Source organism: Lissotriton vulgaris, chromosome 1_1 (genome assembly GCF_964263255.1).
Source record: "Lissotriton vulgaris chromosome 1_1, aLisVul1.2, whole genome shotgun sequence".
Classification (NCBI taxonomy): Eukaryota; Metazoa; Chordata; class Amphibia; order Caudata; family Salamandridae; genus Lissotriton; species Lissotriton vulgaris.
Genome location: NC_141685.1, coordinates 1997276352 through 1997301740, shown reverse-complemented (window position 1 = coordinate 1997301740; position 25389 = coordinate 1997276352). Strand labels below are relative to the sequence as shown.

Genomic DNA, 25389 nt, shown 5'->3' with positions numbered 1-25389 from the left:
TGGGGGCCCTCCTGGAGATTAAGCAAGCTATTGCCCCGAGTCGCATAGCGGGACTCCATGGTAGGAATAGGCCCCGAGGCGAGGACAATCAGGTCGGTGGAATTTTTTAGCCCAAGACCCGACGAGGCGGGGAATTGAACACCGGTCCCGGGCTAGACCTCCGCATCAGGGTCTGCCGCTCTAATCATTGAGCCACACTTCTCCACCACCTGGCGCGTGACCACCCAGCACAGGGGCCACGCCAAAAAAACTTCCGTCGCGTAAGCGACCCAAGAAAAGCGCACAACACCCCCAAGGGTCTCAATGGCGCCGGAATGAATGCCTAAAGCCAACCGCACCCGGTATTCCCAGGCCGACTCCCATCCAGGGACCAACCAGGCCCGACCCTGCTCCTCTACTGAGAGCGTACGAGACCAGGCGCCTACCGGGCGGAACGGCCCAATGCCGCAGTGGTACCCTCTGGCACAATCAGGTGGAGGCAAGGCAACCTAAGCCTCGTGGGGGTCGTGCATGCGACAAGCACACGCCATAGCCCCGAGAAGCAGAATGGGAGGCCACGAGTGGGAAAGGCATCGAGGCGAGGAAAAAAAACGGGCCCTGGCACCCCATGAACTGAAGACCCCCCGTGGCAGGGGACCGACCCCGGCACAAACCACCCTGGGATAGCTCTGCAGCCCTGGCAGGATTCGAACCCTGGCCTGTGAGGGCTGTCCGCACCAAAGGTACAAGACCTACCTGTGAGCTATAGCACCTCAGTACCCCCATGGAGTAAAAAATGCAGCCGCACCGAGCCACTCCGGAAAGGGGAGGCTCCGTCGATGGTGACGGAAGAGGGGCCTGGACTTTATGAGGTCGAGTATGGCATCCTGAAGAGGACGCATCAGTCCATTGAGCCAGCAATCTGGCTCCACGCCCCAGGCCGCACAGTCCGCGGGGGAAACACGGGCCCCCCGGATGACAACCGGAACAGCCGTTCCTGAACGCGCCCCAGGCGCCGGGGACAATTCCCCGCATCAGCAGAGCCGCCCGAGGACGGCAGACACCAGTGGAGTGTGTTACAAAACAAACATCACTGCCCATGCAGGAACGGATCCTTCGTGGGGGCAGACCCACCAACGGCATAAGCCTCACCTGTGAGCTCCAGCGCCTCGGACCCTGTACCCTAAGGGCGTCAGCACCGCTCCGCGTGCCGCCGCGCCTGCCGCCTGCAAGTGAACCTACAGCCCTGGCCGCTACAGAGGCCGCACCTGGCCGAGCGACGCCCCGCCCCCAAGAGGCGGGAGGCACCCGTAGCCAACCCCCGCGCTGCAACCAGCCGCGGGACCCAGGAAATGCTAGAAAACCCCGTCAGGAGGCGGAAGCGACCAGCGCCGTGATCTGAGGCTGCAGACCAAACACCCGGGTCCGACCAGCAGAGCCCCCGAGGACCCGCCGACCGACAAGGTAGGTGCAGTCCGCAGCTAGGCTTCGTAGTACCGAAGAACAACGGTATCGGCAAGCGCCGAAGCGATTTAAATGTAGCGCGTCACTCCGGCCCTGATATCCGCCGCAGGCGCCCTGCGAGGGGCAGGGCGCGCGGATTTAGCAGCGCATAAAAAGACAGAGCGGTTTGGGGCATAGTCAAGAACCTGTCCCACGTGTAATAGTAAGAGTGACTAAGGTCCGGCGCCATCACCCGGGTAACAAGTAGCTTGCCTCGTGCGAGGCATGTTACACGTAGGCAGGCCAAATCACGGGGGCATGGCCTGGGGCCACACACTGTGTGCGTCTATGGTAAAAGACTGGAGACGCCGGGGATTGAACCCGGCGCCTCCTACATGCAAAGTATGCGCACCACCACTGAGCAATGCTTCAGCAGACAGGACTACCAGGGAAACGCGCCGCACTAACGGTTGCAGGGATAAAGTGGATCCAAATGCGTAGTGGAGTCGCAAAGAGTAACTCTATCATTGGAATAGGCACCGGGACGAGAATATCAGGTCCGTTGGTATAGTCCACTGCATAGACAGCGTGAGCCCCAAGGACCCACGCCAGGCGTTTCAAAGGTAACCGGGGCCCCAGCATACATCCAGGAGAACCCCCAGCGCCGGACCCAAAGCCCACTTAGTGGCCAGGGCCCATTAGTAACGACCTGGGGATACAAGGGAAGCCAAACACCCCACATCCCCGGCCGCCCCCCCCCGTAAACCCCTGGCACGCTAGAGCAGCACCTAACCGGCCCCACAGGACCGGGGGAAGGAAGAGGGGGGGGGGATTAGTAGGCGCCAGGGACCGCTAGAGCAGGTCCTCCACCCTAAACCCCAAGGGCCAGCTTACGCCGGCCCATCTTACCTGAACAGCGCCTCTGGAGAGAATCGCGCTGAACAAAAAAAACAGGCTGTTGGTTGGGCCGGTCCGCCTCTTATAGAGGTCAGGTGGGACTGGTCGGCCATGTTGGGAGGGGGTGGGAGGTGTTTTCTTTTTGCTTTGGAGGGTTCTGTTGTGGAGCTAAAGCTCACTATGTAAATCATGTGGCGAGGAAGACTAACGAGGAGGTAATGCTTGGCTGGTACAGCAATTACAAAAGCTCCGTGGATTAATGTTTCCGAAGCAGGCATCTGCATGTCAAAGGTCCCTTTCAGCCCAGGTGCGTTTACACAACCCAAGACTCATTACCAAGGGGCAGATTCTCAATGTTTGTTTTCTTGAATACATCAAAATAAAGCATTTCAAAGTCTACATGCAAAACTTGGTACGGGGTCGGTTTAGATTTGCATGTAAAAACGGCACTTAAGAATGCATAATTTCACCAACATTTGCAGTCATCTCTGCATTCTTGATTGACAAACACTTAGAGGGGGTGGGGTATGCATTCTCGGAGAGAGTTAGGGGTGGGAAAGAAAGGAAAGACAGCACCCTCGGAGTCATAACTTTTTGGCTATTCACAAAGGATGCTGGGCCATTCCAATTACGCAGTACTGGGGTTAGTTTGGGCAAGGGTGTAGCACACCCCCATAAGTGAGGTATGGAGAGACATACATTTTTAAACACATTAGGTAAAGAAAAAAGAAAATCTGCACATTTACAAACTGGTAGCATGCCCTATTAGCACACTGTAAGGAATCAACACAGTTCGAGTCTGGTGGCTGGGTGGACTCAAGCGTTAATTTGAGTTTCACCCCATGGTCGCAGGTTCTAGTGTCAGCGGGCCCATTCTTGCCTTTCATCATTCGAAAGTAGATACAGGACTGCCATTGAGCTGGATAACAACAAACATCTTAATTCAGTACCAGCATGCACAGGGAGTGAAAACACACTTTATCGTGGATGTTTAATAGCCTGTACATCTCCAAATGCTAGCTAGACTTCCGTTATGCATTTTTTAGGGCTCACTATTTAGAGTCATGGGTCACACTGACCGTGCTCGCACGAGATAGGTACTTTATAATGAGGTTCTGTAGGAAAGTAATTATACGCCGGAGTTCTCTTGTAAGGGAAATGCTTTCCTTTTTGTATGCACCATAACAAATGCAAATTATAACTCAGCAATTCAGAGAATCGGCGGTTACACTGTTGTATCAATTTACAAAAGTCGTACTTAAATCACATCGCTCTTTTTAAACAAGTATTTGCAATGCAATAGGTCTCGCATTATTAAAGTTTGAGTTATTGGTGTTACATTATTATTAGCAATGCCAATAGCTCAAACTTTAATAATGCGAGACCTATTGCAGTGCAAATGCTTGTTTTCTTTGAATTCTCCTCCATGCCAGGGGCGTCACCCTAGTGTAGGAAAGGAAGCTTAACTCGCAGCGATTGAACCCCCCTCCTCGAGCTGGGTGGGCTTTTCATGGTAGTCCAGCCCCGCAGATCAAGGAATACAACTTGCCACCACAGAAGAATGGGAACGGAGCCTATACTTACAGAGGTAGTCAGGACAAGATACGGAACAAGTTGTGGGGAAAGTAGGCAGCACTGCCACTGAGTGAGTGTGGGGCAGATGACCCCACCCCCCGGAGAAGAAGAGGCGGGGCCATGGCAGCCGGGAAAGGACACTGTACGGACTGCGGGAAGTAAGGATAACAGAGCAGGAGCTGCAGAACACGTCTCTACTTACCAACACAGCTCTGCTGCACGCGGTTCACCTACTCTTCGTGCTGCCCGTGGCGCAGACCTGGCTGCTAAGCAGTCATTTGATGACGTCTCCCGATCCCGCGTACTGAGGGGGGTGGGGCGTGCAGCAGCTACATACTGCGTCACTAGACCGTCTTTTTTTTCTTACTAATGCCACAACCAATGAACTGAATGAGTCTTTTTTTTCTCCACGTTTACAGCGACTCCCGCTGCTTTCGTTTCCCATGTTGCCAACCGTTTTCCCATCCATAGCGCAATAAGTTACTGGCAGTGTAGGAATGGAAAAGTCTAACTCTGGTGTTGTGTAATATTTTCTCGTTTCCACCTAAAACGCGTTAGGGCCTGCTTCCCAGCTGTCTTCACATTTCTGCCGTATTTACCAACGCCGACAGCAGCAGCTCTGTAATCCCGCCCGTTAGAGGAGAGGCATGCCTCATCCCTGCCACACGAAGAAAAGACAGAAGGAGCAGGGCTCCGATCAGAGATATTGCTAGAAATTCATCCTTCGCTGTCCCCTGTAGGTCTTCAATCGTTTTTCTCTGAGCCCCAATTAAGTGGAGATACATTGAACTCCGGCCCAGTGCTTTAAATGGGATAAAATAAGATCATACTCATTAAAATAAACTAGACATGTGGCGAGTGGGCAGGGCTAAAGCGAGACTTGATTAATGATACTTAATGGCTTCTATGTCAATGGCAGCACTTACCAACAGGGCCAGTCCTAGGACTTTTGTGGCCCTGTACAGAAAGGAAATGTGTGAGGCCCCTCTAATTTGCAATCTGCATGCAATCACAGAAAATGACGTCATATTAAGTGCCATCTATTGTTGAGCGACTTTGCAAGAAGCAACTTTCTTGGTGCTTGTAATGAAGCACTTATCAATAGATGACAGAGGCTCTTTAAAGGTGATAGCAAGTTATTTATTTAGATATTACAGGCACACAGAGCGCCGAGCGTGTTGACTGCACACAGCTCCGGCGCCAGACTGATTGCACTCAGGACGCGCGATCCCTAAGATGGCCGCCGTTCACGTCATGTCATCACGTGACGTGAAACAACTAGAGCGGCGACTCTACATATCTCCCCTTTTTTGCCCAAACAAGTAACTTAGTCCGTGGTGGCTTAAAGCCCATCGCCCATCTCGTAGTCCCGAAATCTGGAGGGCCTCACTATCAATCGCCCACCTCTGGTGCACCTTACCGGAGTGGATGTTTCTTCCGGGTCCCCTTGGGTCAGGGACTCCCCCCTCCTTGCCTTTGTGGACCCCCGATCTTTTTCTGTCCACCGGTTCTGTTCCCTCTCGACTCATCCTGCCTGCGCGTGGGGATTCTCCTTCTTCTTGTTCCACCCCTGATTCCGTGCCTTCCATTTCTCCTTCCTGAATGTCTATATCATTTCCAGATTTGCACTGGTCCATCTCATCGGGTTCTCGCTCCTCTGGAGCCCATTGTACAATTTTGTTACATCAAGCCATGCGATCCTGGGACCATACGTTCCCATCGCTCAGCCTAGCTGCTCGGCCAAGAACCTCTTTGACTTGGAGAGGTCTGCTGTATTTACTATCCCCCTTCCGTTGAAGTGTGGCCAGTTTGACTCTCACCCATTCTCCTTCTTCCAACTGCGTGTCCTTTAAGTTCCTTCTCTTATTGTAGTGTTCCGAATATATTCTCTGGGCCCTTTCAAGATTAGCTTGTACGACCGCCGGGGACCACTTGCTGGTCACCATCTTCTCTTTCCACGCCAGATTGTCCTTGGTGACTGGGTCTCTGCCTCTTAGAATCTGGGAAGGATTGTACCCCGTTCCAGTGGGGTGATACGATACGCCCAGATCATATGCAACAGTTCCTTTTCCCAGTCCTTCCCTATCATGATGGCTGCTTGGATGGAGCCCATTAAGACCCTATTGAATCGTTCAACTTGTCCATTCCCTGCGGGATGGTATATGGAGGTGTGTTTGGAACAGACTCCGTTCCTCTCCATGTATTTTAGCCATTTGTCAGAAGTAAATTGTGGCCCATTGTCACTTAGTATGGATTTGGGGATGCCTTCCCTGAGGAAGGTGGCAGTGAGAAACTTTAGTATGGTGTCCGTGTCCATTTCTTCGTTGACATGTATTTCTGGCCACTTGGAGTATTTGTCCACCAGAACGCATAGATACTTAAGGGTTCCTTGCTCATCCAGGATAGGTCCCAATATATCGATGGAAAGTTCCTCCCATGGGTTCCTCGGTGTGTCGAATTTTCCTATGGACGGCCTCAATGGCGTCATGGTCTTATCAGCTTGCTGACATTGGATACACTCCCTTACGTGTTTCTCTGTTTGCATGTCCATGCCTGGCCACCAGTAGCCCTGTTTGGCTCTCAATTTGGTCTTTCCAATTCCTAAGTGGCCTTCGTGTAGCATAGCTAGTAGTCTAGGGATGAGTCCTTCTGGGGGTACTACTTTGTCCCCTCGGTACATAAAGACTCCCTTGTCTCCAAGTGAGAGCTCCTCTCTTACTTCGAAATACTTCCTCATGTCTCCACTCAGGTGTTTCTTTTCTGGCCATCCTCCTGTGATGTACCCCTTCACCTCCTGGAGGTTCTTGTCTGCCTGGTATGCATCCTTCCATTCTTGGTTGCATATCACCTTCTCCGGGTCTTCCATCAGTGCCACCATTTCATCCCCTTCTTCCTTCTCTCCTCCTGCTGACTCCATAGCTGCTGCCCTGCTTAGATAGTCAGCAACTTTATTCCTGCTACCCGGGATGTATATTACATCATACCGGTACTCCAGTAGTTTGAGAGTCATTTTCGCTATTCTCGGGGTGGCACTCGCATGCCCGCTGGATGTGAGGACTCGTACCAATGGCTTGTGGTCTGTTCTTAGCTGGAATCTTGTACCCCATAGAAACTGGCGAAATCTCCCCATGGCCCAAACCACTGCCAGCATCTCCTTTTCGATAACACTAAATTTTTTCTCCGTGTCTGTCAAGGTCCTGGACGCAAAACTAAGGGTCTCCATCGTTCCTCCACCCCTGTCTTGCATAAGGACTGCGCCAAGTCCTTTGTCACTGGTATCAGTTGTTACCACTGTTCGCCTCTGTGGGTCATACCCTTGGAGGGGTATAGCTTGTGTTACCTCTCTCTTGATGTCTTCAAACTCCCTCTGGGTTTCTTCTGTCCATGCAAACGTCGTTTTCTCTCTTGTCAACAGCCGCATGTGGTGGGTTTTGGAAGCAAAATGCTGTATGAATTTGCTATAGTACTCTGCCATGCCTAGGAAGGACCTGACTTCCTCCTTGGTAGCGGGAGTAGGAGCGTCGCATATCGCTCTTACATTCTCCTTCTTCGGCGTGATCCCTAGTTCACTGATTTCATGCCCCAGGTAGGTGACGGATGCCATGCCTAGGTGGCATTTCTCCCACTCAGCAGTCAGCCCCTTGTCTTCCAACACCCTCAGTACCTTGGTCAACTTGGCATCATGGTCCCGCTGTTCACCCCCCATGACCAAAATGTCATCTTGGAAGTACTGGACCCCTTCCATGTCCTTAAAGAGATGGTGCATCAGCTTTTGAAATACAGCCACTGCCGATGCCAAACCGAAGGGCATCCTACACAATTGGTAGCATCCTAAGGGGGTGATGAATGATGTCAGCCTCCTGCTCTCCGGGTGTAACGCTATCTGGTGGTACGCCAACGTCAGGTCTATGGTGGAGTACTATTTCTTTCCCTTGGTCTTTGCCAGCATTTCCTCTATACGAGGCAGCAGGAACTTCTCCACTACAATGTTCTTGTTAAGTTCGCGCAGGTCCACGCACAGCCGGACCTTACCGTTGGGTTTCATCACCACCACCGCACAAGTGATTGGTTCAATAATGCCATTTCCTTCCAAGTCGCGCAGCTCTTTCTGTACCGCCTCCCTTACGGCTATCGGTACATTCCTTAATTTATGTGCCACAGGTGTAGCATCCATCTTGAGGATGATCTTATGCGAAAACTTCTCCAATTTCCCGACTCTTCAGCCGAATACTTTGGGAAGTCTCTTTTCCATTTCGCCATGTCTGGCTACGGTTCAGGTTCCGTCAATAGTACCTGCACTGCTCCGTCAGGGTCCAGCTTGATGCCCACGTCTCCTTGGTCCATCCAACCCAATACCGATGGGCCTTTCTCCGTCACATATAGTTTGCACTCTGCACTGCAGCCTCTGAATTCGAATGTTAGTGGGCGATAACCTGCTATGGGGATGCGGTTTCCCAGGTACGTGACCGGTCTGATGTCCAGTGGTTCCAGGTGCGTACCGAGATGGGGCATGAACTTCTCTGTCCATACTGTTCTTTGTACAAACGTGTATGGTGAGCCTGAGTCTGCCACGATGCTTATCATTACGCCTCCTATTAACATGTCCAGCGCTGGTTTGTTCGATCTCCTAGTGCCTACACTCAGTACTTGTTCCTGGATGCACAGTACTTCATCCTCTTCCTCGTGGCATCTTCCTTCCCCCTCTTCCTGGTCCACGTCGACAAATTTCACTGTGTTGCGGGCCATTTTCTTCCGGCAAACCTTTTCATAATGTCCCATCACCCCAACGAATATGCATTTGGCCCGGAAGGCTGGGCACCTTTTGTCATTCGCCTCATGAGCCCAACTGCCACACCAGTAGCACAACGTCTTACTTCCTTTCGTCTGCCTCCCTGGCGGTCCTGTTTTTCCTTGCCACTTGTTGGGGTCCTTTGTAGATCGGACCTGTGTTCCTGTTCCCGCCCTTTGGCTCTTCATCCTCTATTCTGTTGACCATGGGCTTTGCCGCCATTTCCCTTTTTGCCGCGTCTGCACATCTTCGTGCTAACTCTGCCTTCTTCACCATCGCAATAACCTCATTCAACGTGATAGCGCCGGCTGACCATAGCTTGTTCTGCACTGATTTAATCGTCGCATGCATTACTATTTGGTTTCTGATGAAGTCATCATGGAGCCCACTAAACTGGCACGTGGACACCAACTTTTTTAATGCCGCCACATATTCGTCGATAGATTCGCCGTGTTCCTGCTTCTGTTGTTGAAAATTATATCGATCTATCGATACACAGACCACTGGTCGGTAATGTTCATCAAGTTCTTCCAAGGCATGCGCATACACATCGTCCTCACCTGCTTGTCTCTGCTTGGGTACCATGTTCTTGAATACTCTGAGTCCCTCCGGTCCCAAGTTGTGTAGCAAGATTCTCCTTTTCCTGATGCTGGTGAAGGCCTCTTCATTCTCTTCCTCCAGGACTTCAATGTAGTTTGTGATGTATTCCTTCCAGTCCTCCCACTTCATTAGGGGCTCTCCTGGTCTTGGTAGGAATGGAACCGGTGTCGTCGCCGAGGACGATTGGGCGCACATGGTTGCCCGCCTTATTGGCTCGACACTCTGGGCCTTGGGGCTGCCAGGTGCGCTGTCCTCCTCACCTTCACGTGGTTGGGTTTGGTTGTCTCCCACTTCCCCACTGTCTAGGGCACCTGGATCCTCCAGTGCTACTGCTCCGCTGGGTGCTCCTCTAGGATAAGGCTCCTGTACTGCCTTGCCGCCCTTCTAGCCCGTGGCAGGTGGTGGTGGTGCCCTTAGTACCTCAGGTCGTGGTCTTATGTCTGTTCGTGCAGGGTTCAACTGCTTCTGCCGCGCTCTGTGTGCTCCTCTACGTACCTCCCCTTCTCCAGTGGTGCAGCTTGCCGATAGGCCCCTTTGCTCAGTGGTAGTGCCGGGGGAAAGATGGGCACAGTTCGTTTTTTTCTTTACTTGCTCCCCTCCGTGGTTCCTCGTCAATTTCACACACTCCTCATCGCCATTGTAATGAAGCACTTATCAATAGATGACAGAGGCTCTTTAAAGGTGATAGCAAGTTATTTATTTAGATATTACAGGCACACAGAGCGCCGAGCGTGTTGACTGCACACAGCTCCGGCGCCCGACTGATCGCACTCAGGACGCGCGATCCCTAAGATGGCCGCCGTTCACGTCACGTCATCACGTGACGTGAAACAACTAGAGCGGCGACTCTACAGTGCTGATAAAACAAAATCGGAATAGTAACACTATTTGAATCAGCCCATATTTTAAATTTCAATTAACTGGAAATACATTATATTAGTCAAATTGGGTGGAAAGGTTTGGCCCAGGTCTCTTCAAAACTTATAAGTTCAATCAGATGTTAGCAATTTTTTTCCCATATTAGTGCATTAGCTATGTATATGTGCATAGAGTAGTGATATAGGACAAGGAATGGTCCCTCAAGTCATGCAGCGCTTGACCATAGATGTGAGCCTTTCCCACCATGTTCCAGCAAAGCACATGGTAGGGCCCTTCCTCCCCTAGAATTTGCAGCACTGGGTAATAGCTGAGATCCATTGAGGAAAAGAATCAATCCCTAACTTCTAAACGTGAAGAACGTGCTCCACTTACCCTATCCCAAGGCATCCACGCACGACAGAACTCGACCTTCCATTATTACTTTGCAGGACACTTAGCATGCTTGCGGTTTCACTAAGAAGAAGTATATATGAAAGTTACCAAAAATCACTGAGTTCATTTTGAGGTTTTCATTCCATTACACCCTGCCCTGAATCAGGGTCCTATTCTCTTTAACCCCTTCGATGCTCATGACTAGCTGAGCTCGTCATGAGGTACACCTCTCGTACACTCATGACGAGCTGAGCTCGTCATGAACAATGGGAATCGATGATGGTCAGCGCACAGGGTAAATCTGCACCACACCGATGGTGTTAACATATAAAGCATACTGGAAAATGTATTAGTCCTCAAAGAAGCAATCTTGGTTCTGTAGTGTGGTTCCTATATTCCCAATAGGCTCTGCGCATTGGAATAATATATACTGTAGTTTAGACGTAGGACTGAAGTCGACTAGGTCTCTACCAAATATATTAAACTTAATAGTGAGTACCAGCTAGCTCAGAGGTCACTAGAAACTTTCTCGAATTCACAAGAAGGGATTAGTTTCTGACAACCACATAAACATGACAACTTTGTTTCCCAAGAATAAGAAATCAATCTCTAGAGCCGCGGAAACAATAGATAACTATTTTACTCAGTCAATCGTGCATGCTTCGTTTCACCAGAGATGCAGAGAAATAGAGAGACAGGCGTAATTAATAAAAGTATTTATTGAACAGTCTTCTTTCTTAAGCATTGGAAATGAACTGCTGCAATCGTAATACTGGTTATAAAGTACAATGCATATAATACGAACAGTATTATAAAGTAGTACTGTAAAAGCATGATATGGTTTCCAAGCCATAGAGTGCATAAAATGTATAATACATACAGTAATAAATAATGACTAAAAGTACTCCACTGGTGCTTCTAAAATACGCCTACCCCGGTGTACCTAACCTAAGTCTAGTACTAGGGAAGGAGTAAGTGAGGAGTAGCCTAAGTTTAGTAGTTCTCTGCCAGGAATCTATTCCAAGAATTCTCTAAGAGGTCTAATCAGCTCCGTACATTGGTTTTAGAATGAAGGAGGTCTTGTATCTATCTCTCAGGACTCGATTTCCCACATACCCGCAAGGGTAAGCCGGAAACACTGGAGCTGGATTTCTCGGCAAGAGAAAAGACAGTGTCTCTCTCAGTGCGTCAGCTGGAGGGTCAGCTTCCTTCGGCACTTGCTACTGCAGGGCGTCGGGCAAGTAGATAGTCGATCTGCTCCAAATCACTGTGTGTTTGTCTGGGCAAACCTAGGCATATTTATACTTTGAAGGTGCTGATTTTGACGCATGTTTGGACTTAATAACATCACTCAAAGGATAAATTCTTGGAAAATGCCAGGAGTTATCGGAGAACTGAATATTCAAGCAGGGGGAAGTCCCTAGCTGCTGAAGGCAGGTTTTTCCAAGAAATTGTTGTTAATTTTCGGAATTTAGTGGAAGTAGCCATGCCGTATTTGGGCTGTATGGCTTAGTCCAAATATGGTAGTGATTTCTATGCCTATATAAGGATATGATAAAGTATACCTATATAAGGGCATCAATAGGGAAAATTACACTAGGGTCCTAGATTCGTTTACAACACTCACTCCACGATCTTAAGTTCAATAAAGCTAACCTAATAAGCACTGAACATATCTAAAGCTAGTGTTTACAATCCCACCCCAAAATACATAAAAATGCACTTGAAATGGTTGTACATGAGAAAAATATTGAGCATTTCTACAGTACGCATTTTAAGGAAGTGATGACATTCTAAGCATATAGTATGGTAGCTAAATATGCAAACTGAATGAACATGAATTTACATTTATGAAAATGGCTCTTAAATACAGAAAGAAAAAGTCGAGACCATTTCATAACATAACATATCATATCAATAGTTATTGTAATGAGGACAAGGCCAAAAAGTTTCTCTAGGCAGTAAAAAATGAAAATAATTTCTTGTTCTCTAAGAATAGTTCTACTTTAAGCAGATTAGTCTGTGCCAAAAAGTTCAATGTTTTTGGAGAGAAAAAATGTAAATGGTTGTGAGAAAATAGAGTCCCAAAGTTAGAATTCTATGTTTTGAAAAATTGAAGGCCGAATTTCAGAGTTCAGGGAACGCTGTGTACATGAATCAAAAGTTATTCTCGGTGTCAGGAGAAAACATCAGATCATCTAGGCTGGCAAAGAAATTGTCTACCACAGTAGGTGCAGCATTAGCAGTGTTCATATCAGATGGTACCTGTGTGCCTGTTGATCCTCGTATCTCACACTCAGTTAGACTTACTGGTGAGACCTCAATGAATGCCGTCATCCGGATTGGTAGCCGTTGGGGACAACACAATGCATGAGTCGTTACCGGACCTAGCAAGGCGTTGACATCCGATGGCAGGACTGATGGAAGCGTAAGACAGATGTCCAACACGCATTCCTCTCCGCAAAGCAGGCACCGTAGAACAGGTAAGATGCAATCTTGCCAGATTGGTCTGAACGATAGAAACCAGGTTGTGTTCAGATCTCTTAAACGAACCAAGTCAAGGATCTGTGCAATCCTCTCACGATACCTCATGGCAAGGAGGTTCCCTTCCATGTTGGTCTGGGTATTGTTGGTTGCCAGACTTGCCATATTGGAGCAGAAGGAATAAAAATAGAATTCCTGCTGCGAGTCCCAAGATGAGAGGCAGTCCGCCGAACACAGAGTGCACGAAATTTGGAAAAATGCAGAGGACTGCTTCAAATGGTGTTAACAGTCCCCCAAAAATCGTCCTAAATACATATGCAATGCCACTGGTATCAGACATGTTTAAGATTTGACTTAACATTTCGGCGAAATGTACTGGGCAGTTTGTTGATAATAATGCATGTATCTCTGTAGATGTCCTCGCAACTTGCAGATCATACGTTTCTTTAGAAGAGGTCAGTGGCACAGATTTTTGCAAAAGAATGGCTTTTGTTCTGCTTAAAGTATCAATTCGTATACAAGAGATATTCAGTGAAGGCCATAATGCCGTCCCATTGTCTGTCTTGTGCCTTGGATACAATACTTGCATACAATAAGTGACCATGGACGACACACTAACAAGATAAAGTTTTCCTGGCATCCCTTCCTATAATTACCATCCCAGTATTGATGTTTTTTATGATCAGGTATCAAATGACTTGTACAAATTAGAAACAACTGATGGCCATATAAAACCTGTCAATCATAACATTACCGCTAAGGAAAGACTTGCCCTTAAGACTGACAACACCATAGTAATTAAGGAAGCCGATAAAGGCGGCAATGTGGTCGTAATGAACCACTATGATTACCTGTCCGAAATCAAGAGACAATTGAATGATACCAAATGTTACCAATGTATCCCTGCTAATCCCATAAAAAATGTTACCAGCATGATAACTGCCAGATTGATTGAGTGGAGGGAGATTGGTCTTTTATGCGAAGATGAATACAGATATCTGAAGGAGGACAAACCAAAATACCCCTGTATATATATACTACCAAAAATTCATAAGGGAGGCTCTTTTCCACCGGGACATCCCATTATTTCTGGGATTGGTTCACCGACTGAAAAACTCTCTGAATTTGTCGATCTCAATCTACAAAAATACGTTACCAATCTTCCCTCCTTTATCCGGGACAGCAAAGACATTTTAGTCAAATGTAAAGATTTACAATGGTCAGAAGAACTCTTTCGTAACATTCATGGGGAGAGTCTATACATGTGTATTCACAAAGAATTTGGCATACCTGCCGTACGATCATTTCTAGACAAGGAAAGAGCTGAGCAACATGATTTTAATGAAATGCTTTTGGAAATGATCGATATTATTCTGCGCAATAACTACTTTTTACATGACACCACTTGGTATCATCAAATCTGTGAGACTGCCAACGGTTCTAAATTTGCCCCCTCGTATGCCTGCCTTTTCATGGGGTGGATCGAGAGGGAGCACGCATGGTGCAGTCGTGCCTCCCCCTGGACTGAGTACATCGTGTTCTGGGAGAGGTACATTCCAGCTTCCATGAACCTAATCTGATAAGAAACTTACCGTACTCACAAATGGCAAGGGTTAAAAGAATCACGTCAGATGGAACAACACTCAACCAAAGGCTGAATGAAATGTCCAATACATTTTTGAAAAGAGGTTACCCAAAAACCCTAGTGGAGGAAACCAAAAAGAGGATTGATAATGTTGAAAGATCCAAACTTTTAACACCAACCATGAAGTCTGAACAGACACGGACAGTAGTAGTTTCAAAATATTCCACCAGCAGCAAAAAATTCAAGCGAATCATTATGAAACATTGGTCAATTTTAAACCTGGAACCTGATTTCAGAAATGCATTCAGCCAACCTCCACTATTTGCATATACCAGAGCAAAGAATTTGGGAGAAATTTTACAATACAAACCAGAAGAAACCGTTACATATACAGGAACTAAACCTTGTCTGAACTGCGGACATTGTAATAACATCATCAGAGGGCACATCATTAACCATCCTAGTCAAGGCAATCCCATCAAACTCCGAGTAAATGCCACCTGCGACACCAGTAACCTAATATATGGGATCAAATGCCCTTGTGGGAAGATCTACGTCGGTAAAACCGAGCGACGCATCAAGGTGCGTCTCACTGAACACAAATCGAACATCAGACTCAAAAATTTGAAATCAGCTCTTTCTGCACATTTTGCAGAACAACAACACAATGTTTCACAAATAAAGTTCATTGTCCTAGAAACTGTATCCAAACAAGAAGGGAGAGACAACAACAAATTCCTTTTGAGACGTGAGAACTACTGGATTCATAAATTGTCAACCCAGAAACCCATGGGTTTAAATGAGAGGATTGAATATTCTTGTTACCTTTGATATAATTGCTCTGCAGACTGACTTGAGTATTATTGTGTATATTCCATGTACCTTTGACACTATACACCCCCAACCCTTACTCATCCACTTCAACAACACAGTAGCGACATGAACAGGTCACCGTATTTGGTAAACATATACGTATCTAGTTCGACCCTAGGTTCCGTATTTTACTATTTATTTAACACACTATTTTTTACTCATTTATTTTCCTACACTAATATTTGGATCATGTGATCAGTGATCACAGTTATGCTACCATTTGTTAATAAACGGTAAGCTTCTCCCGTTGGATCTCGACCACTCACAACCCGATTCGATCGCTAACGCAGTATGTCTTCTAGCTTTGTCACACGTGACACATCAGGTGACGCCCAATGTTTTGAATATAGTAACGCGGGAAGCTACGGCTTTTACCGGCGTTCTTTGGAGACACGTACCGGATAGAATTCTTTCGACGCTTAACCATACAGGTTAGTTTTACCGCTTACCCAACACACTGGAGAACCGCGTGTGCTAGTCTTATTCAAACAACCTGATGTACCCTTTCCGTTTGTTTGATTTCTTTTAGATTCCCAATACCAACTTCACATAGGCATGTAAGTGAACGACTGCTACTCAATCTTTTACATTTACAATGCATGAGGTTTCATAATCACTCACCTACAATTCTTAAAAAAATGGCATAAAAAGACGCTACAATGTTATTTTGTATGTACATTTATTGTCCATGTTTTTGACTGTTACATCATTATTTTCCATTTTTAATGTTGATTTATTTTATTGCTTCTAGTGTCTATTCCCTGATGAAGGGCATGCTATTAATGCCCGAAATGCATTGGACACGTTTACGATAATGCTTGATTACGTATGAGGAATATAATCATGATGAAATGTGAATCAAATGGTTAAAAAATAACATTACGAAAATCAATGAAATAAAAAGTAAGAATGATCAATGAACTTTGAATGGAAGCTGTTTTCTTCAAGTAAGGGAACGCAATACAAGTGAGTGCCATACTAGGGATGGGACCAGAGTTCCTCTGGCCTCACATCACAAATAAAGAGGTACATAGACAACATTATCGTCCTATGGTCAGGAATGGAATGGAATGAGGATTTGTAGAGCGCGTTCGCTACCCAGGGGCATCCCAGCGCTGTAGAGAGCTTGAACTGGTTCAAAGAGGTGGGAGGGGAGAGGCGGAGTGAGGTTTTAAGCCGAAGTTTTGCTGAATAGCCAGGTTTTGAGAGTTTTCCGGAAAGTGAGGAGGTTAGGTTCGGATCTGATGTGGAGAGGGAGGGAGTTCCAGATCCTGGCTAGATTGTAGGAGAGCGCTCGACCACCACATCTGGCCTTCCTGATGCGTGGTACCGAGGCGAGGTGGGAGGTCGCAGATCTGAGAGAACGGGTGGGCTGATAGGCTTTCACAAGGGGGGAATTGATGAGGGGGCCTGTTCCCCAGTAAGAGCGATGTGCAATGCACATGCTCTTAAATTCGATTCTGGCTCTCACCGGGAGCCAGTGAAGGTCTCTCAGTCTGGCTCTTACTGAGGTTCGGCGAGGAACGTTCAGGAGGATTCTTGCCGCACAGTTTTGAATAACCTGGAGTCGGTTTAGTGTGGATTGGGGTGCTCCGAGGTATAGGGCATTTCCACAATCGAGGCGGGAGAGGATCAGTCCTTGAACCATAATTCGTCTCGAATGGAATGGGAGGAGAGGTAGAATTTTGCGCAGCAGTCTCATCAGCCCAAAGCATTGGCAGCTAGCTTGGTAGCCTGATGGTTGAAAGAGAGGGTGTTGTCCAGCCAGATGCCTAGGCTCTTGATTTGCTCCTTGGGTTGCGGGGGATTACCTAAACAGAGAGGCCAGATGGAATCAATGGTTTTTGCGATGTTATTTCCAAGGAGCATTATCTCTGTTTTGTCCCCGTTAAGTTTGAGACAAGAGCCGGACATCCCGGCGGCGACTGCTTCCAGGCATTTGTGTAGGCTGTGATGAGAGTTTAGGGGGGGGTCCAGTGATACCACTAGCTGCGTGTCGTCCGCGTAAGAGACGAATTTCACACCAAATGGTCGGACGACATCAGCTAGGGGGAGCAGATAGACATTAAAAAGGGTGGGGCTCAGGGGGGAGCCCTGAGGAACTCCACAATTAAGAGGTCTACTGGCAGAGGAAAAGTCCTTCTCAAAAACCCTGAAGGATCTGTCAGTCAGGAAAGATCTCATCCAGTTGAGAGCCGTCTCCGACAGTCCTATTCCCTCAAGACGCTGGAGTAGGATATTATGATTGACAGTGTCGAAGGCGGCACTTAGGTCAAGTAGGACGATGGCTGTGGATCCGCCATCGTCCAAGATCCTTCGCGCCTCCTCCGTAACTGCAATCAGTGCCGTCTCCGTTCCGTGACGGGGCCTGAAGCCGGTCTGGGAGAGATCTAGGATGTTATTGGCTTCTAAGAAGTCGGTGAGAACGGAGTTGACATGCTTCTCGAGGAGTTTACTGAGCCATGGTAAGAGGGAGATGGGACGGTAATTGGCGGGGTTAGATTGGTCAAGATTAGGTTTTTTTAATAGAGCTCTGACCATTGCTCTCTTCCATAGAGAAGGGACAATACCAGTATGGAGTGAGGAATTGTGCAGGTCTAGAATGGTGGGCGAGATCAGATGAGTAATCTGGGTGAGGGTACTGGGAGGTGCTGGGTCGGTAGGTGATCCAGATTTAACCTGTGATGAACAACTCAATTCATTCCATTCCTATCTTAATGATAACACCTGTAACGTCAAACTTACTATGACACAAGGCAGGGACAGTATTGATTTTTTGGACATTCATTTTTTGTCAAAGACGATGTTGTTCAAAGTACATTATTTAGGAAAGAAACAGCTTGCAATGCTGTATTGCACGCAGAAAGTGCACATCCATGTTCTGTAATCAATAACATCCCGTATGGAGAGATGATGAGGATAAGGAGAAATTGCAGTAATAACGACACTTTTATTTAAAACATCAAAAAAGCGAGCAACAGATTCTTGAAGCGAGGTTACAGGTCACGTAACACATGGTTACCACCAAAACCATTGGGTTTTTTCAATTGCGGTGTTTGTAATATATGCCCTTATGGCTGCAATAAGACCTTTGAATTTGCATTTAATTCTACCAAAACGTACAAGATTAATGAATTTGTCAACTGTAACACTGCATATGTGATATATGTTTTAGGTTGTAAATGCAACTTAATCTATGTGGGCAGTACAGTCCGCCCACTGAAGTCCAAAATTCAGGAACATCGCAGAGCAATTATAAACAGGGATATTCGATACCCAGTCAGCACACATTATAATGATGTCCATCCTAATGATTTAACCTTTTGGTTCCATGGCATTGATCACATCCCACAGGATGTACGGGGTGGCGATCGAGAATTAGCACTTAGACAAAGGGAAGCCAAATGGATTTGCCGCTTAAAGGCAACCCATATGGGACATAACACGGATAGAGAGCTCCATTACTTTCTTTGCTAAATTTGCCAACCAAACTCTAAAAAGACTCTTAAGCTAATCTGCATAGGAATGAAAATATAACATCTGATGGTGCTCACCCCTGATAGTACTCTGTAAATGTATAGACAACTATGAATGGTTTCAATTGCACTCAGAGGTCCTGGAAGCATTTACTGTGGCAATGTCCAATTTGTATATAATATGTTGTTTATTGTGTTATTCATGTTTTTTATATGTATATTTTTATATATAATCTTATTTCTTTAAGAACTTCGTTTCAACTAATTTTTTGCCAACTAAATAGGTTGGGCCATATATTTTTCATTCTTTGTTTTTTCATACAGAATACCTATCGTGGTTCTTATTCTGATTGTTAGAAAATTCTGTATAAGTGTTGGGTGATCGTCTTTTTCTCTTTCCTTTTCTCTTTTTTCTTTACTTTGTAAATCTCTCATTCACTCTGAATAATTGCTTCTACAAGGGTATTTTGCCCGTAGCTGGTTAAAACCTGGTCAGATGAAGGGTGACTGATGTACTTCCACCCGCTACGAGCCGTTATCAATTTACAAGAATAGTCGTGTGGGAGTACTTGATATGATATTGGCACTCAGTGGGCACATTAGGTACAAAGGCACCTGATTTTTTGGCGCAATCGACATTTTCGCTTAATTTTTACCACTTAACTATGGCGTCAACCTTTTGTGGAAGCTAGGCTCAGATCACATGACAGGTGACCTGAGTGTGAGTCGCTTACTGACGCAATAAACTGCTACAAACCACGAGCTGCTATCAATTTACGGGAATAGTCGTGCGGGATAATTCGATGTAATATTGGCACTCATTGAGCATATTAAGCACAAAGGCACCTAATATTTTGGTGCAAACGATGTTTTTGGCACAATGTTTACCCCTTAATAATGGCATCAACCTCTTTATGAAGCTAGGCACACTCAGTTCACATGACAGATGACCTGAGTGTGATTTACGTACTGACGCAATACACAGGCACCCTTCCGGTATAGGTATAAAAACAATGGCGCCTAAGATCGGTTGCTGGACCCCTTTCCTGACGGGGATTTCTGATGCTGGCGCCTTATTACAGGTATGGACGCTTTCTCAAATAGTGTGGGCAGAGTGGGCTTAGCTTTCTGGGTGACTACAAGGCCCATTGATATTTCACTGGGAGGACTTCTTTTCTTAAACTAACGACGACAGTTGCTATATCCTTGACTTAGGTGCAGCAGTCGTGGCTCTTGTTCGGTTTAGGTCGTATTTGGACCTACGTTCACTACCGGGGATACTGATGGGTTATTACTGGTCACACCATCGCCATATTTAGCGAGGTACGTGCAATGTTTTTATAGTCCTTTATAAATGCATAAGTACTTACCACCATAATTTTTAGTAGGTGGGATTATAACGATGAGTTTGCCTAAGTCGCATATCGATACACGATATTGATTAACCACTAGTAGACCCTCGTGGCTCATTACGTTTGACATTCTCCCTCCCCCCCCATTTTTGTAGATACATTGACGGGGACTTTTTGGCCTACCTTCATCTAGTTTCTTCACTTTGGATTTTGACAACTTGAATAGGTAAGACTTGGCTATATAGATAACAGTGTGATAATTTGTTTCCACACGCCAAAATAGGACCTATTGTTTTGACGATAATTTTTTGAACAAATAGCAGGGGGTTTATTATTATTCTCTGTCTAGGTCTCCCCTTTTAGCCCACATTGAAGCCTAAGGAGGGTCTCAGGATTTTACTAAGAATTTCTCTCTCATCAAATATCCGGTATGTACAATTGGCAATTTTGGGGTACTATGCATCAACTTGACACTTTTGTGCACTTTATAGGCACAGCTGTATACTTTTAATTTTTAGCTGTCATTTGTTTTTTACTTCCTTTGTAGTACCCGGACTACAAGTGATTACTTCACAGTGTGGAGCCCGTAGTACACTTAAACGAGGTGCCACATTTACTTTAGCTAAGGTATATATGAGACCATTATATTTAAGATCTCTTACTAGTATATATGCCAATATTCGAACTACTCCTGTGTGCAGTGTATCTCTAGAAGAAAGTCCATATTTTGAGGCATGATGTTTTTCGAGCCAATTCTGATCCTAACATTGGACTATGGTCGTGATAATTGATATTTCATAATATATTGAATCTTTTGTATATTATTTCAATAGCATTTGTTCATAATTAAATAATAATTCAATTAACATCATGTTTCGCTTCTTTCTGGATGCCATTTTGGGTAACCAGGGACGCTTACAACTGGTCCTTCAATTCCTATCGGCCTTATGACTGTCGCCGCTTCGTGATAAATACTGTTGTTAAGCCCTAGTATGCCATATCATGAGAATCTCTCTTCTATAGAGTTTGCCCATTGGTCCTTTAGATTTTTGGTTACGGCTTTCTATTTCTTAGCACTTGCTTTTGTAACTTTGTTTCTTCTTTTTTGTATCCTGTCACTGGGCAAATAATATTTACTTTTTTGGTGGAATCACTTGTTTCTTTATTTTATTTCCCCTTTTTTCTTTTTTTCTTCTCTGCTTTTCAACTACAGATTTCTTGCTTTCATTCCTTCTTTTCTGATAATTTCTTCTTGGGACATTGATGCAGACACACCAAATCTGTAATTATACTCAATGCCGATTGTTGTTTTTCCGGTACTTTCAATTTTTAATGTTGCTTCTCATCTGAATTATCCTGTGGTCTTATCTCGGGGATACTCAGTATGATTTTATAGATAAATTATACTTATTATGACTTTTTATCTCGTGTGGTTTAGATTCACCTATTAGTGCAATGTGTAAAGAATTTATTGTGATTTTTCTTTTTGTGGGGCGTATACCTTATGTAATTTCGACTATGTTGTCCTTTGGGTTAGTGAATTTTAGCATGTTACTTTTTTGTGTTTGTATGTAATGAGAATACTCACTTGTGTGTGTTTTTTTTCTCATACTTGTATATTTATGTATATACTAGCAGCCCCTGCGTTGCCTGGGGCAGAAGGGGGCTGGGGGCAGCATTTCAGGCTTGCGTGCACTCCCGGCCCCCCGCCCGCCACGACATTGTCTGTGTCCCAGACAATGTCGTGTCGGGCAGGGTCCGGGGGAGGGAGTGCACGCAAGCCTGAAATGCTGCCCCCAGACCCTGAACCTTACCGCAGTTGTTCCGGGCCAACCTCCCGCACCGGCTCCCTCCCGTCCTGTGTCCCTGAAATGCTGCCCCCAGACCCTGAGCCTTACCGCAGTTGTTCCGGGCCAACCTCCTGCACCGGCTCCCTCCCGTCCTGTGTCCCAGAGCCTTACCTGAGCTGCCGCTCCTCCCTGAGCTCCTCACTACACCGCCGCTCCTCCTCGTCATCACGTACGTTGCGGCCAGCGCTACATTGTGGCCGTCAGCATCGCGGCCGGCGCTACTTTCAGGCCACTACTTTTTCTTTTTAAGTTATATTTTTAAATGTACGTTTTTAAAAAAAAATTCTATAGCCTATGTCCATCTGCACACCCTGAGGATTACAACAATGTATTGGGTGTGCGGATTGGCGCTGTGGTTCCCGAGTTTACCTTGCCAAAAGGTTTGTGTTCTCTCTTTATAATAGTAGTATAGATATGTTGTAATTTTTACAGCCCTGACGAAGTTCACATGGCAAAAAGGGAACGAAACTAGTTGGCTGTGCCCTTGCTTACAGAAAAATATTCTGAATAAAGAAGAAGACATTTACAAAACACTTTTCTCTATTGACTTCATACGAGTGCACCTTCCCTTTTGGTTTTTCATGTTGTTGTAATGTATACATCCTGAAGCAGCGGATGTTGGAAGTGGCTGCACCATCTAATATTGTGAATACTTGGCACCATTGTGCTTGACCTTTGTCTGCTGCTATATGCCTTTTTGTTCTAAAGTTTTCCTGGCATCATGCCACAGCAGCTGTGATCATTCAACATAACGTAACTGCCATTGGATAGCTGCCTGAAAATGGGTTCTGTCACGGTGGAGGGAGTACCGTGCAGGTGGCAAGAGAGGTTATTTGCAGAACCGTCGCAGGCTCCGTGTAAATTAATACCTTTGCACAAAAGTGTACCACTTAGTGAGTTCTTACAATTTTTACCACTAAGGAATACCTCTTTTCCCTTGTTCCAACATTTGTGTGTGTAAGGTAAAGTCCATGTTGACTTAATGTATTCTTTACCCAACCTTTCATACAGGCCCGCTGGCATATACTGTTGACAATACTGAAATTGGAAAATCGTCACTGATATCACGATGGTGCCATGAATTATCCATTCAATGACAGGCTTCTCAGAAACTGTCAATGGAAATATTTCCAGTTTTTCAATGTTCAGCACTGTATAGTCTGCTCCTCTTTGTGCCAAAGAGATTTGTTTATCTGTAAGGTAAAATAGAGCAAACAATGACGTTGTGTTGATTAGACGCCATGGCACGTGGCCTGAACGAAGGTTTTGCAACGTCCAGCCTAACTGCATTATAGAACGTAATTGAGACTGGACATGTTGCAACATTAGCAAGTCCTGTTCCATTATGTCAATTGCAGAGGATACAATGCTGTCCAAAGAGTATATCCTGGAGGACAGAGTCGTTAACCCATTGTCCACTACAGAGAGAGATTTCTCTAAATTAATATGATAAATTTGTCGTATTCTTTCAGCAGTTTCCATTTGCGTTATTTTCCAAGCTTCGTTGTACACAGCGTATATACCGGCGTATATGAAAGGATTTTGCCGTGGTTTGTGGGGCCCCATTGAGAAATCTTGCAAATCATTGCTTTCTTTAAGTAAAGATAAGTGTTGTTTGATTTCCGGAAGTGTGGATGTCTTTAGCCACTCAAGGCATAGTTTTCCTACACTGTATGTTGTTACTATCCCTGGATGTTGTCTCTGGGAGTATCTTGGATCTGGCCTGTTCAGTTTCAACCCCTGTGTTTTGTTCAGGAATCTATCTTGACAGTTATTGGTGTCTGTTGGCCAGATTAACCATTTTTTCCAATCTTCTTTGATAACTTTATTTCGGCCACCAAGGGCCATAAAAGTGCATAAAGAAATACATCCAATGTTGCAGTACCAAATAAATAAGATAAAACATTCACAATACAAAGACATTAATACATACAATTACTTCTCAGAGAAGTTTTTCCCTTTTTAAAACATTTCCTATATAAAAGGTATATTCAACCATCTAATATGGTTATCGAGGTGGCACATAAAGGTTTGGTTAAAAAGTAACAAGATCTACTGGTCATTTCTTAAGAAATTACGACGTTTATGCCACATTGCATTTAGGAAGCGGGAGACGGCAAAAACGATGGGGGGATGGGTATGAAATTTTAGTACTCTGAGGGCCGTGGAACAATCCCTGAATCCAAGGTTCCTGCAAATTGGTTTCACCCAGCATCTGCGTGCAAACTGGTATTTGGGGCAAAAGAAAAATACACGACTTTCATCTTATAGATGGTATGTGCATGCTGGGCACTCACTATTATTATTTGTGTTCCATTTGCTGGTAAAAGACATAAGAGGCAAACTACCCAGCCTGAATTGCATGTACAATTTTCTTGCCATGGCTGGGTTGATCAAGTCTAAAAAACCTTCCATTTTATAGTCCACTTTGACTTGGAGAAACTGGGATGTCAGCTTGCCCAAGGATTAGTTTTGTTTTGTGTTAAAATATATGGTACGTCTACCTCCTTTTCTGTAGTGTCATTACTCTCAGAAGTAGGTTTAGGTAAAGACTGTTTATTTAAATCTTTTATCTTAGCCAAGCCAAGACAAGAAGTCTGTTGGACAGTGTCGTTTGAAAACATTATTTGTTCTGGTATAACGCAGTCTCTGAACAAAGCCTCTAAACCTTGTACCTGCCAGTCTTTCGTGCCCCAGACAGTTTTTGTCTCAATGTTGTCTTTCCAAAAGTCAAAACCTAATGTAGACAGCTGAGCATAAAAGTTTGCAGAAAATATTTGTTTAATATTGGTCAACATTGTTTTCATTCCTGTCTTATTTATATTTCTGAAATAAAACACTTCTTGAATTGTAACATTAAACCCTGAGAAATACGAAAACCTTTCATGAAATGTTTTTGAGCTGCCTTTTGGTGGCGTGGGACAATGTTCCCATTGATTATATGTAAAAACATTCCTAGGACTTGCAGATTTGTCCAAATAGTGGTGACCATAATGATTAAAACAATCCATTTTTTCATAATCTGATGACCCTTCTAAATAGTCATGTTCAGTAAATTTTACAGACATTTCTAAATCTGACATCATATTTTTAATAGTCTCAAAGTCCCAATCATCAGAAAATGTACTGGGTGATACAAAGTCACTTAATGAAACCTTGAACTGGTGTGGAATCTTCAACAGCTCCATCGGGCCATAGATGTCATAATCAGTTCTACCCCATGCTATACCACCAG

The 25389-nt window shown here is 45.4% G+C and overlaps 1 protein-coding gene across 6 annotated transcripts in view; it reads right to left on the bottom strand.

Moving 5' to 3' along the window:
• NUDT5 (nudix hydrolase 5) overlaps positions 1-4268 on the bottom strand; it is a 238037-nt gene extending 233769 nt beyond the window's left edge. For 2 of the 6 annotated variants that reach the window (XM_086919896.1, XM_086919892.1), the window contains exon 1: positions 4097-4195. The gene's annotated coding sequence lies outside the window, so the exon portion shown is untranslated. Of the gene's footprint in view, positions 1-3903; positions 3967-4096 lie in introns of those variants that run through there. The other 4 variants (XR_015295601.1, XM_086919882.1, XM_086919887.1 and 1 more) reach the window with 4 other exon arrangements.
• Between the last annotated feature and the right edge of the window lie 21121 nt (positions 4269-25389).